Below are 19,822 nucleotides of genomic sequence, written 5' to 3'. Positions count from 1 at the left end.
CATGTAGGTCCACTAACTGTAACAAATATTCCACTCCAGTGGGGGATGTTGATAATGGGGAAGGGTATATCCATATACCTGCGTAGATTCAGGAGATATATAGGGAATCTCTGTGCTTTTTTCATAATTTTGCTATGAACTTACAAATACTCTATTTTTTTTAGAATGAAAGTAGATTACTTTTTGTCTAGGACAGAAGTAAGAATGTCCATGTAAATGGACAGAGGAAATGTTTTGGGGGTGATGGAAATGTTCTAAAACTAAGTTGCAATGATTGGTTGCACAACTCTTTAAGTTTACTAAAAATTATTAAATTACACACACAGAATAGGTGAATTTATGCTGTGGAAATTATACCTTAAGGAAGCTTTTTTATTTTTATTTTTTAAAGGCTTTATTTATTTGAGAGAGGGAGAGAGGGGGCACAAGCAGGGGATGAGGGGAAGAGGGAGAGGGAGAAGCAGGGAGCCCCATGCAGGCGCTTCATGCAGGGCTTGATCCCAGGACCCCAGAATCATGACCTTCGCCAAAGGCAGATGCTAACTGGCTGAGCCACCCAAGTGCCCTGAAAGCTTTATTTAAAAATAAAATCTGAAAAGAATAGGTGAGAAAAGCATGAAAGTATTTTCATTGTTCAGAGATTAACTAATTATCTTTTTTTTTACTATTTCTCTTGTTAAGGATTTCAAAGTATTTTGAAACTTAAAAAATGTCATGCATTTTTTTCCACAGGTATATACACAGTTTCAAATTTCTTGGTCAGTACTTTATTGTGGTCAAATAGCTCTTAATATTGCAACAACTTGTAATGATTTTGGAAAGAGAACCATACCTAACCTGTCTCTACAAGATCAAGATGTTATTTTTTAAATGGGGAATAAAGCATTTACCTAAAAAATCTTGTGCTCTCGAGAACATTTTTAAAATGAGTTGGAAATGTTTCAGTGATTTTCTTTCTAAAAAGTATTAGCTGACATTTCGCTAAAGTTACAGAACTTGTTGTCAAACTCACTAGATTGAAAAATTCCCAAATTAGTAGTATCAGCAGTTATTTAACCAACTTATTATAAATATTATAATAACATTTAAAAAATTCAAGAATAACTAAATGATATCAGAAGAGAAAGGAATTTACTACTTTGAAATAAATGTAGTTAAAGTAATAAGTGCAGTTGATGATGAATTTTACAACTGTTTAACATCCAGATCTAGATTTGGGGAGTATTTTTAGAGTCAGAGAGGTGTTTTGTATGAGAGTATAATGATGGGTCCGTGACATTATGCATTTGTCCGAACCCATAGAAATTTAGACCAACAAAGAGTGACCCTTAAGTATGCAAATTAAAAAATAATTAGGAGTTTGTGGATCTCAGGAAGAAAATAAAAATGTTACAAAGCAATCCGACTATATTATATATATGAAATTGTTCATTGAAGGTGGTGGTGGGAGGGAATGTGCTAACTTAAGTAATTTTGGAAAAAAATGAAACCTGAAAGGGTAGAAGGAAAAGGACCGGACACAAGCCTTATACTCTAGTTTATTACGTTATTTTGGAGGGAGACATTAGTTAACATTGAGGCTGCAGTCTCCTATACATTTAAAAGGCAAATAAACAAATAAATGGATGGTGGATGATGGGAATCACTCTTCTTCCTGTTGGAGTGAAAATTTACAGATAAGCAAGGAGAGGAGTCTAGAATTATCTAGACTAATGAAATAGAATTGGCTCTATCAGTATAAACTCACGCATCTTAATACAGCTACAGATGGTTACATATAGAACTATTTATCGATAGATGTATACACATAGGTTAGTATATATGCGTATATTTTCTTGCTCTGTCCCCTGAGTGTACTAGAAACAATGAGACCTCAAAAAGAACAAGTACACCGAGGGCCCAGTTTTTGGTTTCTAATACCATTCTCCCATTAAAGGAAGGAACCGAGGATTCCTGGAAAACTGAGCAATTCTAGGACTGGAATAAGGAATATACAAGATGAGCTTGGAGCTGGAACAAAAAAGTAAGAAAGTGCTAAAAACCCCACAACTCCCTCCCAAAAAGCCCACCTCAATGATGAGGGTACATCAAAGGAATATGGGGACTAACTGAATCGCTCCCAATGGCCAAAGTTGGAATCAATGAATAATTTAATTTAGTCTGATTAAACAAATAAATGATGAGATAAACAGATACATGGGGAAGAGGAGAAAAAGTTCAAATAATTTCTATAGAAGGCCTACCCTTTAGGAAGCAAAGTGGAACTCTTAAGTGTAAGTTAAACTGTGCAGAGCAATTACTTCCAAAGAGTGGAAATAAGAAAAAAAAAATCAGTACATCCACAATGGACAAATTTGACAAACACTCTCTTAGCTAGGTTATCACTACATCAACAGTATTAAGTAAAGTTAATGCCATGTACCATTGATGTGATGAAAATGATACTTTATCTCTGTACTCTTTCTCCCCAAAACACATAACCCCAGTCTAATCATCAGAGGGGGAAAAAAAAATCAAAGCAGATACCATTTGAAGAACCTGCTACAGAATAGGTGGCTAGTGCTCCTCTGAACTGTCAAGACAAGGGGTATCTAAGAAATATTTTCCAGGCAAGAGGAGCTTATGGAGAGATAACAGCTAAATGTATTACATTCTGTATCGGAACCTGAAACAGAAAGATTACAGTAGGTACAAATAGACAATCTGGATACAGGATGAACTTTAACGATACTATATCAATATTAGTTGATTAATTATAAAAAATGTACCCCCTAGTTTAAAATGATAATAGAGGAAACTGGGTATATAATATATGGGAACATACTCTATTGTCTTTTAGAATTTTTCTAAATATAAAATTTTGCTAAAAGCAAAATTCATTGAAACACACCCATATGCAACTAGACCAAAATAATAATAAAACAATTTCCCATTTGCTATATGTTTGTATTCTATTTTTGGAGATAGATTATAAACATATATGCTGGATATAGGCATATATACTCATGCAGTGATAAATATTCTGAGAAAATTAGCAGAAGTAAAAGAGAATGGCAAGGGTGCTATTTCAGAGAGTTTGGTTAAAACAGACCACTTCAAGGAGGCAAAGTCTAAATTAACTGAGTTGAAAACACTAACTCAGATATAAAGTAAGAGAAGAGAATATCACAGTGGGAATGATCAATCCTGTCAAAATGCCACTGAGAAATTTAGAAAGGTGAAAATTTAGTACCAACTTTAGAGTTTTGACACTGCTGGAAAAGGCAGTCGTGCACAGCCTGCTGACCCTTGCATGGTTCCATAATTGTGCCTCGGGCCTGGAACATTTTTTAACGTGAAGATAAAAATCCTTCACAGCTTGTGCTGGGCATATTGCTTTGTTTGGGAATACCTTTCTGTGTTCTGGGTTTGATGTGTACATCTTTGTTCTTCTTAAGGGTGTGTGTCATAGGGCACCTGGCCAGCGTCAGTGCTGCAGAAGTTCCCAGCAGAGAGACAATGGGGTTCTTCACCTTCAGAATAACAGGTCACTGGGGACCAGCACTTACTATTGAAGGTGAGCTTGATCTGCCTTCTCTATGCAAGTGAAGCATCCTTCCATCCAGTGCCTGTGTGAGTCATGTCTTTCTTGGTGACCCCGACATCTGCAAACCATACAATGAGTCGACATCTTAGAATGGCAGTTCCTACAGGTAGATATTGTTACGCTCTTTGCTCTTCTTCATACAGTGGGGAGCCTCTGCTGGAGGTGGTAGCCAGTGTCATGGCTCTGCAGATGTTAAGTTTGTAAGTCTGAAAAGAATGGTTAAAGCAGAGTGTTGGGGACAATGACCTGGCTGGCAAAAAGGGCTCTAGGGAGACCCGGAGGTGAAATGTGTGGAAAGCAGTGATGGGATAAGCTGAATCATGAAAGTAGAATAGCTGACAACCTGAAATGGAGAAGTCAGAAATAATCCTTTATGACCAGGCCAGAGTAAGATGGCTCTTTTGGCAAGATTGTATACTCTGAAGTGTTATTAATTAGAGAGGGAAAACTCTTGTTCCATTTCAGGCACATTTATGGTAAATTTCCTTTGTAGCATCTACGAGAAGAAGGAGAATAGGCAGCTGAATATATATGGTTTTGGAATTCAGAAAAGAGCTCTTGGCAGAGATGAAGGTTTTTGAACATTGGACATATCAGTTGTTATTAATACACTGGGACATGAGTTTGCTTCATAAAGGCAGAGAGTAAGAAGAGAAGATAGTTTGATATGGGGACCCTATCACTGAGCCTTGGAAAAACAAGCTAGATATTTTGGAGGAAGGCCACAAAGAATAGAATTCAAGTAGAGAGACTATTAAAAAAAAAAAAGTTAGGGAAAGGACAATCACGAAAAGTACTTTTCAAAGATCAAAAGTAATCTGTGCTAAAAAAAAAAAAAAGTTCCAATGATTTGTTTTATTTTTTTTTAAAGATTTTATTTATTTATTCATGAGAGACAGAAAGAGAGAAACAAAGACATAGGCAGAGGGAGAGGGAGGAGCAGGTCTCCTGGGACTCAATCCAAGGACCTGGGATCACAATCTGAGCCTAAAGCAGATGCTCAACCTCTGAGCCACCCAGGCATCCTGTTCCAGTGATTAAAAAGATAGAGGTCATTAATGTCTTTGTTGAGAAGTTGGAGTGTCCCAAGCTGTGAGTGTAGTCTGTGTGTCTGTCTGTCTATCTATCATCTATCTATCTATCTATCTATCTATCTATCTATCTATCATCTATCTATCTATCTATCATCTATCTATCTACTATCTATCATCTACCTACCTACCTACCTGCCTACCTGCCTACCTATCATCTATCCTCTATCTTCATCTATCATCTTTATGCTTGGGTTATAGTTGTAAGCTCATGTTAGATTGATCTTCTCAGGCAGACAAATTATTAGCTTGCTAGAATCGCCTACGTGTCTTTCCAGTGCAGTTGGATTAAAATCTTTTTAAGAGTGGTCACTGTATCTTTACAGTGTTGATATCCACCCTCTTCCCCACAACAATTTACATATAATTGGCGTTCACAGCTCTGGCCTAGTTTTGTTACTATGTACAGAAAGATTTAAAAACAGTAGAGAGTGAAGCTGTAATATCCTTATTAATAGTTTTATTATATTCACTAGATTCAATTACTTTTATATCATTTATATTAACCAGATGATCTTCAAAACACTCTATGCGTTGATATATATGTTCAGACAATCCACCCATTGGAAAATAAAATGAAACAGTTCATGCAAAACATACTTACTGAAAATGCAAAATCCTTTAGATTATCAATAAGAAAATCAGTGAGCATTCCTTAATTATTCCTTCTTATTTCATATATTTATATAATGTTTTCTATGCACTTTTAATGTTAACTTAGAGTTAACCTTATTTTAAATGGATTATTTAATTACATTCTCATGCAAAGCATATAATATAGCTACTATTATTGCCACTACTTGACAGAAAAGGGAAAGAAAGTATAATAAGATTAAACCAGATGCCAATTAACCAGTCACCCTTGTTGTCTCCTCTACACAAATTATGTTTTTTTAAATTGCCATTTTTCTGGCCAAACATTTTCAGTTCTTATATTGTGAAGCCTATTTTTTGAGCAATTGAACATTTGGCTTTCTACATATATGAAGATAATTTGCAAAAATAGCATATTAATTGTCAGAGTGTTTCTACACCTAAGTGTGTTCAAATAGAAAGGTTTTATAAGGTTTGCTAATAACATATTTTAAATGTGTTGTGTATTATTTAAAGTCTTCCACATGATACATGGATTTAATAATTTTATACATTCCCTTTCATTGTTTAAAAATCATAAAAATATGCTATAAACCTGAAATGGTCAATTTGTCTCAGTTCTATTTCTTTTATATTCTCTCACAGAAAAATAGTTCTAAACCATCTGGCTGCTCAAAGAAAGTGAAAACTTGCATTCTATTTTGTGTTCTCTTTTGATAGCAAGCTTTGCTTTTTGGTTTATGGAGCATACTGCAGAATTTCAAGCAATGGATAATTGCAAATTACTAGCAGCAGGTGCACAGATATTTACTTACTAGTTTTATAGTATAAAATACATTAAGAAAATGGTTAATTTATTATCATTCACTATTCTCTCATATGAGTACCTACGATATTTTATGAGAGATAAAAGTTTCATTTTTAACTTGTCATTTATTTAACAAGCCAAAATACCCATGATGATCTCTAAGAATAAAGGAGATGACACATATGTACAGTGCCATGCCCGGCATACACTAAAAACTCTAAAGAATGGAAGCTGCTGTATTTATACTTATGATTCAGATTAGCAAACTATAGTACCTGTTAAATATTAAACACATGTACTGCAATACATTTAAATACTTAATTAGCTCCGTCTCTTCCTGCTATCACCAAATCAGGAAAAAGCTCATATCCCTTAAGATAAATGCATATCAACTTAACAGAGAATGAATACTGAAATGCAAAAGTATTGTTTAGAATGGTAAGCAACATAATAAAGCAAATTTTCAATGATGTTTTTCCTCAATAATCAAAGTGAAAGATGTATTTCCAGGGTTCAAGGATTTGAGCAATTTGGAACACAAATCTGATTTGTGGAGGTGGGTGTCAGGGTTTCCTGGTAAAAGATCAGTGCCACCAAACTATCCCCATGCCCAACACACTTCAGAAGCCACTTCTATGCCCCGGTTATTACTTTGATTCTGACTGACTGGCTATAAATCAAAGTTTCCCACGAACCCCTCCCTTGAGTTCCATTAACTTGCTAGAGCCAGCTCATGGAACTCGAGAAACATTTTACTTACTAGATCACTGGATATAATTCCTTTTAGAGGATATAATTCAGGAACACATAAATGGAGGAGAGGCATAGGGCAACATATGAGAAAAAGACAGGGAGAGCTGCACCCTCTCCATTCTTCCGGTGTCTACGTGTGTCCACTAACATTGAAGCTCTCTGAACCTAGTCCTTTTGGGTTTCTAGAAGGCTTCATTACAGAGACATGATGGAATAAATCATTGGCCATTGGCAATTGATGCAACTTCCAGCCTCTCTCCCCTTACAGGAGATGGAGGGTGGGGATGAGACTGAACATTCCAACTTTCAAATCACAAGGTTGGCTCTCCTGGCAAACAGCTCATGCTTTAGGTAGTTCCAACATAATGAAACAAACCAGACTAACATAACAAAAGATACCTTCTTAACTCTATTAGGAAATTCCAAGAGTTTTAAGTATAAAGGAATATACTTACTATAAATTACAATGTCACATAGTATATCCAGATTAGTTGCAACTACTAGTTTCCCAAATACAAATTCATCTTTTTCTTCCAGTTTTATTGAGAAATAACTTACATATATCACTGCATATGTTTAAGGTATAATTTGATGCTTGATTATTTGACTTACCTATATGAAATGATTACCTTAATGGCTTAGTTAACATCCATCTTCTGATAAAGACACAGTAAAAAAAAAAAGAAGAAAGGAAAGGAAAGAAGATTTCCTTGTGATGGGAAATAGGATTTACTCTCTTAACAATTTATCCCTTATATCAAACATCACTGTTAATTATCATCATCATGTTGTACATTCCGTACTTATATATCTTATAACAGGAAGTTTGTTCATTTATTATTTTTGCTCCAATTCAATAAAAAATCAAAATAGAAGTAAGAAAATTATATTAGAGAGATAACCCAGATATGTGTTCCAATTTATTTTAAAATATCATAATGTATTTTATTCAGTGTAAATATTTTACTGCATTTCTTCTAATTTTGTAGCAAATAAAGCACAGCAGCAGTGCATTAAACTGTATAAATATCTTTATTTTATATTTTTTAGAGATTTTATTTATTGACTTGAAAGAGAATGAGAGATAGATTAAGAGCAAGAAGAGGGAGAAGAAGACTCCCTGCTGAGCAGGGAGCCTCATGGGGGGACTCCATGCAGGGCTTGATCCCAAGGCTGAGAGAATATGACCTGAGCCAAAAGTAGCTACTTAGCTGATTGAGCCACCCAAGCACTCCAGAATGCATAAATATTTTAAAAGCCAGGGATGAAATTAATACTTTTCTCATGAAAGATAACCCCAAACCTCCTTGATCTGAAAATTATACTTCCTATTCTGTTAGGTTTAATCACCCAGCACTACTTCAGTGCTTTAATTCACTTTACTTTCAAAATCATTATTGATATTAGGTATCACAAGAACTTCTATTCTTCTTCAGCAGATACTTCACTAGCTTTTCCTTTTTTTTTTTTCTAATATATTTGAGAGTTACTTTGTCTAATTCTACAAAAGCATGTTGAGACTTTAATGAAAATTACATTGAGTCTATAAATTAATTACTACTAATACCATAGGCCATTTTCATTGAATTTTGCAATATTTTAACAAACTTGTAACTAATACCTGTGTGTGTGTGTGTTTCTTTCTTTTGCCAATGATTCTCTTCTGATTCTAGAAAAAAAATCCTTATTATGGTTTAGACTATAAAGTGAACATCCAAGTCTGATTTTATTTCCTACTATTCCCTCTCTTGCTCACTCCCTTCCAATCAAGTAGTCTCCTTTGCTGTTTATTTTTTTAAGATTTTTTTAAAGATTTTTAAAAAATATTTATTCATGAGAGACAGAGAGAGAGAGAGAGAGGCAGAGACACAAGCAGAGGGAGAAGCAGCCTCCATGCAAGGAGCTGGATGCGGGATTGGATCTCCAGACTCCAGGATCACGCCCTGGGCTGAAGGCAGGCACTAAACTGCTGAGCCACCCAGGGATCCCTCGTTGTTTTTTTTTTTTTTTTTTTCTCATTGGTTTTTAAATATGTCTCATATCATGAATGTTTACACCTCAGTATTTCTCTGCTTATATTTTCTTACATAGTGACATTGAAGTCATACCCAATAATTGTAGTTAATAGTTCACCATTTCTAACAGTATCTTCTCTGCTCTTCAGTTTTGGTTTCCTCCAAGTAATAATAATACCTAATAAAATATGTATTTTACTTATTAATATGTTTATTATCTTTCCACTAGAAATAAAATTACATAAGAGTGGCTGGCATTCTTCATTCATCTCTTTCATTCATGAGTGCTCATCCCTATACCCAACAGGGAGTAGCTACTCTATAAATGGTTGTCAAAAAAAAAAAAAAAAGTTGTCAAATGAATGCATGCATGGGTGAATGAGATTTTTTAAAAAGTGCCTAATATGTAATGTGCCAGTAAAATGCTTTGATTAAAATATGATTTAATATAAATTATTTTGCATAAGATTATTATACGTGATCTATAAAAGTGCTTTTGAAAGATTAAAATATTGTAAAATAATTCAGTTATTATTAATTTATCTGTAATATAGCAAATATCAATGGACTCTATCAAAATTATATTTTCATCTGGAGGTAATAATATTTAATAGCGTATATTTAATACACAATTATACATTAAACCTAGAACGTTATTCTTCAACATTAATGTGGGCCTATAATTTCATGACCAATAGACGAAACTCTCCCTCTCTCTCTCTGTCATCACTCACTGAAGTTAGTACTATTCTCAGCAGACTTAGGCAGAGGCTGTCTTGGGGAGAAACTGAGGTCTTCTACTAAAAGCCCAAGACAGATAAAGAATGCAGGCCTTTGGAGAATAGCCAAGGAGGAAGTGGATGGTAATACTCCACTCTCAGTGAAATCTTTGGATGACTCATTAAAAATTTTGCACCAAACCAGCCAGCTAAACTACTCCACTTAAAGACTACATAAGATAAAAAAAAAAATTTAAGCCACTAACCTTCAATAATTTATTATACAGCAATGGATGATTAATAGACAATGTTATAGATATAAACAGTAATATCCCTTTCTAAAACAGGCTAAAGTTGAAAATAAATTTTTTCCAGTATTGCATATAATTGAAATAAAAAAATACTTACATGAATTTACTTTTATTTTTATTTTTTATTTTATTTTTAATTTTTTTAAATTTATTATTTATTGGTGTTCAATTTGCCAACGTATAGAATAACACCCAGTGCTCATCCCATCAAGTGCCCCCCTCAGTGCCCGTCATAAATTTACTTTTAGTTTTTTTTTTTAAGATTTTATTTATTTATTCATGAGAGACAGAGAGAAAGAGAGAGGCAGAGACATAGGCAGAGGGAGAAGCAAGCTCCATGCAAGGAGCCCGATGTGGGACTCAATCCGGGTCTCCGGGATCAGCCCTGGGCTGAAGGCAGCACTAAACCGCTGAGCCACCCAGGCTGCCCAACCTTTTAGTTTTTTCATAGGTGAAAAACAATTATACTTATTTTACCCCTATTTCTGTTTTATGTGAAAGATATAATTTATCAGTAGAATAATATACTTTCTCAGATGATTTTTAATGTTCTTCATGAACCTGGAGGGACAGATGAAAAAATGAAGTCATAAAAGTGCAGTTTGATCCTCCCTATTTGTGGACTATCCATTTGTGAACTCACTCACTTGCTAAAGTTTATTTTTAACCCCCAAATCAAAGCTTGTGGTATTTTTGTGGTCACTCAAGGACATGCTCAGAGTGGTGAACTAAGTAGAAGAAAAAAATAACAGAAATGAGATGGTTCAATTCAAATTTGAGCTTCTAGAATATTTCAAGATGATAAAACCAGAAGCATGACAAGTAAGTTTGGATTTTGAGTCTCCTAATTAACTTGTGAAATCCTAGATCTGTCACTTCTCCTGAAGTGGGCTCAGTGCTCTGAATAGTAAGGTAGGGTAATATCCAGAGGACAGATTGCTGAGAGTATTCAATTAGACTTATGCAAGTACAGTGGTTGGCATAATTTCTGGCACATAGTTTAGTGAGTCACTGTTGTTATTGTAGCTGTTAATATTATGATTGCAATCTTCATTAAATTTATGCTGTCTATAAGACTGAGTTATTCCAAATGACAACTAATATGGCCAAGTAGACTCCTCAGTATTTTCAAGCAAATAAACAAAAACGCAACACAATTAGTTTTCACCCCTCTCCTCAAGGAAAATTTATGTGACTCCTGTTTATCAGAACATTCCAAAGTGTATGTCATAATTTTTAGATTAAAAAAGAAATAGAGTACAATTATCTGGGAGGAAACTAAACTTTTTATACATTTATTTAAATAGGTACCTCAAAATAAACATTTTTATGGCAGCCAAATATAACGGTTGCAAAACACATATATGTGTCTCATATAATGAACTTATTGTACTGAAGTTATATTTTCTATTACAGATATAATCAGCATCAAATTATTTTAACAAAATGAAGAAAAAAGGGGGAACCATGCAGAATTATGTCGCATAGGATTGCAGATTTAAAAGGCAAGAAAAGAAGTTAGAAATTTAACTGACGGATGAAAATCAGAGTGAGCTGGCATTTCTTCAAACTAACCCCATCCTCAAAGCTAAAGCATCTCGTCTTCCACAGCACATTCAGATAGAGTTTCATAAAAAGGCATTTCAATTTAATTTAAATTGGCTGAAACAATCAGATAGCTTTTTTTCTCCTAAATGACTTGCTTTTGCAATGGATGTAAAAGCTATTAGCTTTTTTTTTTTTTCTAGAAGTAGGTATGAGGTATGAGGATTTTGTCTCTTGAGATACACTCTGATTATTAATAAAGAGGTTGTGAAAATTGAACATGACTTTCAGCCAACACAGTAACACAGACTTTGTTAAGTGACAAGTGACATTAAGAGCCCTTGAGAGGCAGGTTTCTGTCAGAGGAAGGAGATTCATGTTAGTGTAAAGGGAATAAAATATTACCATTATTGAGAAATTTAATCTTATTCCTTATCTGAAGATTAGAGTAAACTAAAGAGAACTTGCTGTTCAAGAGATTGTTATAACATCTGATTTTGTTAAACTCCTGTCTGACTTGTTGGTCATAAAGGACGCCATGATCCTTTTCCATTTTCTTCAAGTTCTCGAATTTCTTACTCAGTTTCTTGCTCTAGTTCTATGCCTTATAATGATGACATAAATATCTCCATGTTGATTATCTATTTCCTTTCATTTATGGTGCTACAAAATTCTTAAACTCCACAATAATGATGGCACATTCAGGTGTCAAGCCTCAGACCCTGACATTGCTCAAAACTTCTGTGGCTGTCAAATCTCGAGATTAATAATCAACTTCTGTCTTTCAGCCTTTCTTATAACAGCTCTTTTTCTCTCTTAAATGCCTGGTCTTTCTGTTCTTCACACAGTTTATGTGATTATACAATCTCCAACTAAATCAAAGTAATAGGAATTTCATAATGCACTTGCTTTTGGAATCCTTTAATCCACCACCAATTCCCTGATATTTTTGCATTGATAATCTTTTTGAAGATTTTATTTTTTATTCATGAGATACCGAGAGAGAGAGAGAGAGAGAGAGAGGCAGAGGCATAGGCAGAGGGAGAAGCAAGCTCCCAGTGGGGAGCCCGATGCAGGATTTGATCCCAGAACCCTTGGGGTCACGACCTGAGTCAAAGGCAGACACTCAACCACTGAGCCACTCAGGTGGCTCCTAATTGATAGCTTTTAACCATCAATACTTTCTATTGTTGGTTTTGAGAGTTTTCAGAAAAAGTAGAGAACTTAGTGGAACCTACTGTAACTTGACTTTTTCAAATTCTTTGAACCTTTTCAAAATCTTTCAAATTCTTTGTTCAGGAATAATTAAGTAAAGTCATTTCTGATGTCTTATGCACTGTGTTTTCTTCTCTTGAGGTGATTCAATTCTCACTCTGTGAAAATGCTCTAAAATTAATAGCTCTAACTTTCATTTTCTATTGAATTCCCTATGTACTGGGTCTTTCTCTCTTTCTCTCTCTCTCTGTCTCTCTGTCTCTCTCTCCTTTGTAGATAGATGATAGATAGATAGATAGATAATCTGTGAATTGATTCATTAAATGCAAAAATTAAAAACAAAACATCTCTTCCCTTCTATAACCAATTTTAACTATGCAGAAACCAGTATATTTTGTAGATGTTTAGACAAAATAATCCATTGATCCATCCATTTATTTGTTCATTTATGCTATTATTTCTTTATTAAAAATATTTATTAATACCATAAGCCAGATACTACCCTTCATGGTATGACAGAAAGATAAATAAGGCATTAAATGACTTCATAGTCTAGATAGAAGATCTAGAAATAGGTATTTAAAAAGCATCATAGTAAGTTTAGCAAAAAAGCCTAGCCAAGAATGTTGCATTATAGGAATAGAACATAGAACATAGAATGCAATATATAGAGGCAAGAATGTAAAGTGAAAGTAATTAAAAGAACCCAATCATAGGTATGCATGTAGCTAGTATTTGTAGAATCTAATTGTGGAAAATTGGCTACATGTTATCTAAGTGATAAATAATTATTCCAAATAGACTCAAAATGTTCTCTTTCTCTTTCTTTCTTTCTTTCTTTCTTTCTTTCTTTCTTTCTTTCTTTCTTTCTTTCTTTCTTTCTCTTTCTTTCTTTCTTTCTTTCTTTCTTTCTTTCTTTCTTTCTTTCTTTCTTTCGTGTTGTCACCTCTCTCATAGGATTTGAGTCTTCTTGTCTGTTCCTTTAGCATTTAGCATACATCCCTGTAGGTATCAGAGCTCACTTAATTATAGATTTATAGTACATGCCATTGTCTTCCATGAAACAGGTTATTGATGTTAATGACAACATCACATTTGACTTTATATCTCAGCATTTAATTAAATGATTTTCACATATTTGACATTGTGTAAATGTTTGCTGAATGGAACCAGTAAATCATCCAAGTTTCAATATCCTAAAGAACATAGATTCTAAGGTCACAACATCAATGGTTGGGTGTTTGGTTCAGTTTATTCTAGCACCATATACTTGAGAAATTATTTGAACTCTCTTCCTTAGTTTCTTTATCTATAGACATCCTTCTAGGATTATTGTGAAGATTAATTGATTTGAGCATTAATGGACCCTAACAAGTCAGTGCCTAAAAAAAAAAAAAAAAGTCAGTGCTATACAGGATAGCTATTTTGTTAAATACTTTATGTCACTTTAAATAACTTCTACTCTAGTTCACACACATACACATATACACACACATATTTTTCCTTAACTTGTAACAGCTTTCGAGTGGATCTTTGTACCACCAGCATCTCTTTCATCCAACCAATTATTCACACTACTGTAAGAATTCATGACCTAAAACCCAGATATAATCACATAATTTTCATCATGTGAATTTATATTGACTACAATTTTAATGGTTTCAATCTAGTACTTAAGTATCTCAATAAAATATAGCAAACTCTTTTTCAATAATTATTACTTTTAACAAACTATTGAATTATAATTTGCACATCATATAATTCACACATTTGAACTGTACAGTTCAGTGTGATTCTTAGTATATTCATAAAGATGCACGGCCACCAACTCAGTCAACTTTAGAACATTTTGACACCTCACAAAATAGACCTGCATCCTTTAGATATCTCTTCCCCACTATTCCTTCGTTCCTTCCCACCTAGCCATAAGCAAACACTAATCTACTTTCTATCCCCTACTTTTTCGTATGAATGGAATCATGTAGTAAGTGGTCTTTTGTAACTGAGACTGACTTCAGTCAACTGTTTCAAGGTTCATCCCTGTTGAATGTTCATCCTTGTAAAATGTTTCAGTGCGTTGTTAGTGGCAATATAGATTTCTATTGTAAGGCTATACCACATTTGGTTTCTCCATTTATCCTTTGATTGACATCTTGACTGTTTCCACCTCTTAGCTACTATGAGTGATGCTGCTATAAACATCCATGTACAAGTTTCTGTGTGGGCATATATTGTTATTTCTCTTGGGAATGTATTTAGCAGTGGAACCACTGGGTCATACGGTAACTCTAAGTTTAAAAGTTTGAGGAACTGCCAGACTATTTCCCTACAGCATCACTTTGCATTCCAATCGGAATGCATATGGATTCTGATTTCTCTTATTCCTTGCCAATGCTTGCTGTTAACTGATTTTTTTTTATTCTAGTCTTCCTACTAGATTTGAAGCGGGATCTCACTGTGGTTTTGATTTACATTTCCCTGATGACACCTGCCATTTCTATATCTATCATTGTCTTTAGAGAAATGTATATTCAGAACCTTTGCCCATTTTAATTGGATTATTATTTTTTATTACTGAATTAAAACTTTTTTTAAAAAAATACATTCTAGATACTAGTCTCTTATAGGATATACAATTAGCATATGTTTTCTCCATTTGTGTGGGTGGTCTTTTCACTTTCATTATGATCCTTTGAAACACAAACCAAAAGGCTAAAAATAATTTGAATCAAGTCCAATTTATCCATCATTTTCACATCCAGATGAAATTTACTTTAAAATGGAAAATCACTTTAATACAATAAACTGTAAAACAATTTAAAAATTTAAATAAAAAGGAAAAAGGCATTTGATCCCAGGGAATCTAAATGGGATAAATTTACATAGGCATTTGAAATTCACATAAGGAATAATTAAAAACAACAGAATTGTCCTTCCTGTGTCTGATAGATAGATGTGCTCCCCACCTGTGCTCCAGGTATCTGCTCTGGAGAAACACTGTAGTAAGGATGCAGCCTACAGCCCAACACTGGACATTCCTGCAGAGAACTGCCATATGAAAAGGGTGACCTCAAACAGTCAATACCTTAGTGACCCAGGCAGATGTTTAAATGTTGTGAAGGGGAGGTGCAAACAGTTCTTTCAAGATGCAGCATAAAGGTAAATAAAGAGATCCTATGAGAAACATTCAAGAGATTTGGGAATCTAAAGTTATACCAAAGCTTCCAAACGTACTGAATCTAAGCTTTGTTCAGATGGCAGCCAACTGTAGAGCGGCTCCTCTAAAGTGATAGAGCATTTAGTTTGTATGGGGTTTCCACTTGGGTTTTTCCTCATAAAACTTCTCAAATATGCTCACGCTGCTTTTATCCACAGGTTAATGCCATCTTTGGTAAAGGTAAACACTACATGATCCCTAAAACATGCCAGCCAGTGTGATGTTGGCATGGTGATGGTAAAAGCTAAGACATAGTCAATGAGTGTATTGCGCTTTGTAGATAAAGGTCTTCTAAGGTAGACTTAAAACTGACTTTATCTTCTAATTCACAAAGCTGAGGTAACAGAGAAAAAGGCAAAAGCATATTCCATCAGTTGACAAAGCTGATTAACCAGGAAAACCAACTTTCCCTAGTTCAGTTGCTAATCCAATGCCTATTGGGATAAGGACTAGTAAATTCATCTTCTCATCCAGAAAAACAAGTAATATAACTACTGTGCAGCAGCTGACCCAAATCACTACTTTGGTGGATATTCCAATCATGCTCTTGTTTTTCCTTCAGAAACTGATGTCATTTTTTAAATGCCAGGAAATCAAAAAGGAGATGAAATGCAGTAATGAAGAGGGCTAAAGTTGGTGTCTGTAAACATTCCTTTCACCTCCTCAGCAACTATCTTTGAAAACCCAAACTCCTTCAAGGAGAACAAGGACTCTTGCTCATGAATCCAGAAGACTATTCTCCCCAGTGAGATCCAGTGTCTGTAGGACATTGTGAAAGGTAACCCAATAGTAGAATGATTTAAGAATTTATGATCATTAAATCCTCCACTTGATCTGAACTATGAACAGAATAGAGAAGTAACATACATTATTTTTCTAAATGAATTACCTTTACCTATCTATGCACATGAGCAGGAAGAGAGGACCCATCAAAAACAATATCATCTGCCTCCACATTTAGTATTATTCTTGGCCTTCAGTGAAAAATGGGCTCATTCAAGGCATATATCCATGTCTTTTCAGTTTTCACTTACTGTGAAAACTAGCAGATTCCTTGAGAGAAGATTGATTTCTTTGGGTTTCGTGAGTATGTAGGAGATAAGAGGATTTATAAAGTGCACTTGTTTCTTATTACACCAAATGAATTTCCAGTATGATAGAGAAAAAAAGGTAGCTATATAGCATCCCACTATTTCTTGTTTTCCTTCGTTCAGAAACATTAACTATCCTATTATGTTTGGACTCCTCATTGAAGTCTTCCATATTTAATACCAAATAGATGTTGTTCTCAGCACCAAGGTTGAACCTTGTCATGGTATATACACTCAGTTGAAATTTGAGCCTCCTGGTCAGGTAGAGTTAGATGCAGTTCTGTTGTAGGCTCATGGGAGGCTATAGACATGGCCATCTGTGAGGAACACACTGCTGCGACATGAAGGAATTTCTTGTGTACAAGATCCGTCTGTGGATAGAGACAGTTTTCCTCTTTTCCAATCTGGATGCTTTCCACACTCCCACCCCCACACCCTTTTCCTACTTTCTCTAGCTAGAATCTCCAGGGCAATAGAATAGAGGCAATGGGACTGGACTTCCTTGTCTTCTTGATCATAAAGGAACCATAGCTAGTCTTAATTAAGTCTAATGTTAGCTGTGAGTTTTCAAGTTTAGAAAGTTTTTTTCTCCTTCCTGTTTTGTGGAGTGCTTTCATCATGAAGGTGTGCTAGTTGTTTGGGCTTCTTTTATTTTTTTTTATTTGTTTTATTTTGTTTTTCAAATAATTTGCTATATGTATTGAGATGATCTTTGCAAGTTTGCTTTTATTTTTATCAATATGAGTAGTGTTGCATTAATTGATTTTTTTAAAGATTTTATTTATTTATTCATGAAAGACGCACGGAGAAAGAGAGAGAGAGAGGCAGAGACACAGGCAGAGGGAGAAGCAGAGGGAGAAGCAGGCTCCATGCAGGGAGCCTGATGTGGGACTGGATCCCAGGTCTCCAGGATCAGGCCCTAAACTGAAGGTGGCACTAAACCACTGAGCCACCTGGGCTGCCTGCATTGATTTTTGGATATGAAACAAGCCTTCCATCCCTGGGGACAATTCCACTTGGTTACAGTATATAATTTGTTATATGTTGCCATAATCAGTTTGCTAGTATGTCGTTGAAGATTTTGCATTCATATTCATAAGAGATATTGGTACATAAATTCTTTCCTTGTAATTTTTTTGTCTGGTTTGGATATAATACTGGCCTCATAAGATAAATTGAGAAGTATTCCCTCCTCTTCTATTTTGTGGAAGTTTGTAAAGAATTGGTATTCTTTGAACATGTGGAAAATTCAAGAGTGAAGTCATGTGGGGTGGTCTTTTCTTGCTGTTTTTTTTTTTTTTTTTTTTTTTTTAATTGAGCAAATGTTGGCACCTGATATAGTTCTAGTCACATTATCTATTTCATCTTGAGTCAGTTTGGGTACTTTATGTCATTCTAGGAATTTGCTCATTTTACCCCAGTTATCTGATTTGGCGGCAAACAATTGTCATAGTATGGCTTTACAATACTTCTTATTTCTATAAAATTAGTAGCAATGTTCCCTCTTTAATTTCCGATTCTAGCCATTTGAGTCTTCTTTCTTTTTCCTTTGATCAGGCTAGTTAATAGTTTGTCAATTTTATTGACTTTTTAAAGAATCAGCTTTGGATTTTATTGATTTTCTTTATTGTTTTCCTATTCATTAATTTTTGCTTTAATTTTTCTTCTTTTTTTTTTTTTCTTGCTTTAGGTTTAGCTTGCTCTTCTTTCCCTAGATTGTTAGATTGTAAGGTTATTGATCTAAGATTTTTTTCTTTTTTTCTTAATATAGGGCTTTACAGCTGTAATTTTTTTCCTAAGCATTGCTTTACCTGCATCCCATAGGTTTTCATACATTATACTTTATATTCATCTAAATAAGTTTCATAAGTTTCCATACATTATATTCCATTCATCTGAAATTGTTTTCTGATTTCCCTTTTGATTTTTTCTTTGACCCAGTGGTTACTTAGACATGTGTTTTTAAATTTCACATGGTTTTAAGTTTCCTGAAATGTCAACTGCTGTTGATTTCTGATTTAATTCTATTGTTTTAAGATAACATATTTGATATTATTTTTATTTTTTCAAATTAATTGAAATTTCTTAAGTGCATGTTCTAACCTAGAGAAGATTCTGTACATTCTTGAAAAGAAAGAATATTCTATTGTTGTTAGGTCATGTGTTCTATAGCTTTCTGTTAGATCCAGGTAGCTCATCGTATTGTTCAAGACTTTTATTTCCTTGTAGAGCTTTGGTCTATTGTTCTATCCATTAATGAAGGTGGATATTATGGGTTAAATTGTGTCACCTTAAAAAGAAAATATTGTTATCTTAACCCCCAGAAACTGTGAATGTAATCATATTTGAAAACAGGGTTTTGCATGTTGGACTTCTACTCTCCAGAATCTTGACATGCTGGATTTCTATTTTATCATTCACCTGGTTTGGGGCATGTTTCTTAAGGCAGCCCTAGGAAATTAATACATTAAAGCATTGAAAACTCCAGTGATTATTGTTAAATAGTCCATTTTTTTCTTCATTGGGTTATTTTTGCTTTATGTATTTTGATGCTCTGTTATAGGTTAGTATGTTTTATAATTATTATATACTCCCTATGAATTAACCTTTTATTGTTATAAATTATCTATTATCTCTAGTAACATTTTTTTTCTTTTAACATCTACATCACCTGTTCTTCATATAGTCATTGCAGCTTTCTTGTGGTTGATATTTCACTAATGAAATTAAAATGTTAAATTAGAAAATATTCACTCAATGCAAAAGAAAGCAGTAAAAAAATAGAAGAATATAAAAGATGTGAGATATAGAGTAAACAAAATGTTAAACGAGAGATACTACATTCAATGACTATTTTTGAAATATTTAAAATTAAGA

General features: G+C 34.1%; 1 pseudogene; it reads right to left on the bottom strand.

Annotated features, from left to right (window-relative positions):
- Window positions 1-16,241: 16,241 nt before the first annotated feature.
- On the bottom strand, window positions 16,242-17,240 carry LOC112642847 (cleft lip and palate transmembrane protein 1-like protein; annotated as a pseudogene).
- Between the last annotated feature and the right edge of the window lie 2,582 nt (window positions 17,241-19,822).

Source organism: Canis lupus, chromosome 38, assembly GCF_003254725.2.
Source record: "Canis lupus dingo isolate Sandy chromosome 38, ASM325472v2, whole genome shotgun sequence".
Taxonomy (NCBI): Eukaryota; Metazoa; Chordata; class Mammalia; order Carnivora; family Canidae; genus Canis; species Canis lupus.
Note: the sequence above shows the minus strand (reverse complement) of the source record. Positions and strands in the feature narration are given on the sequence as shown.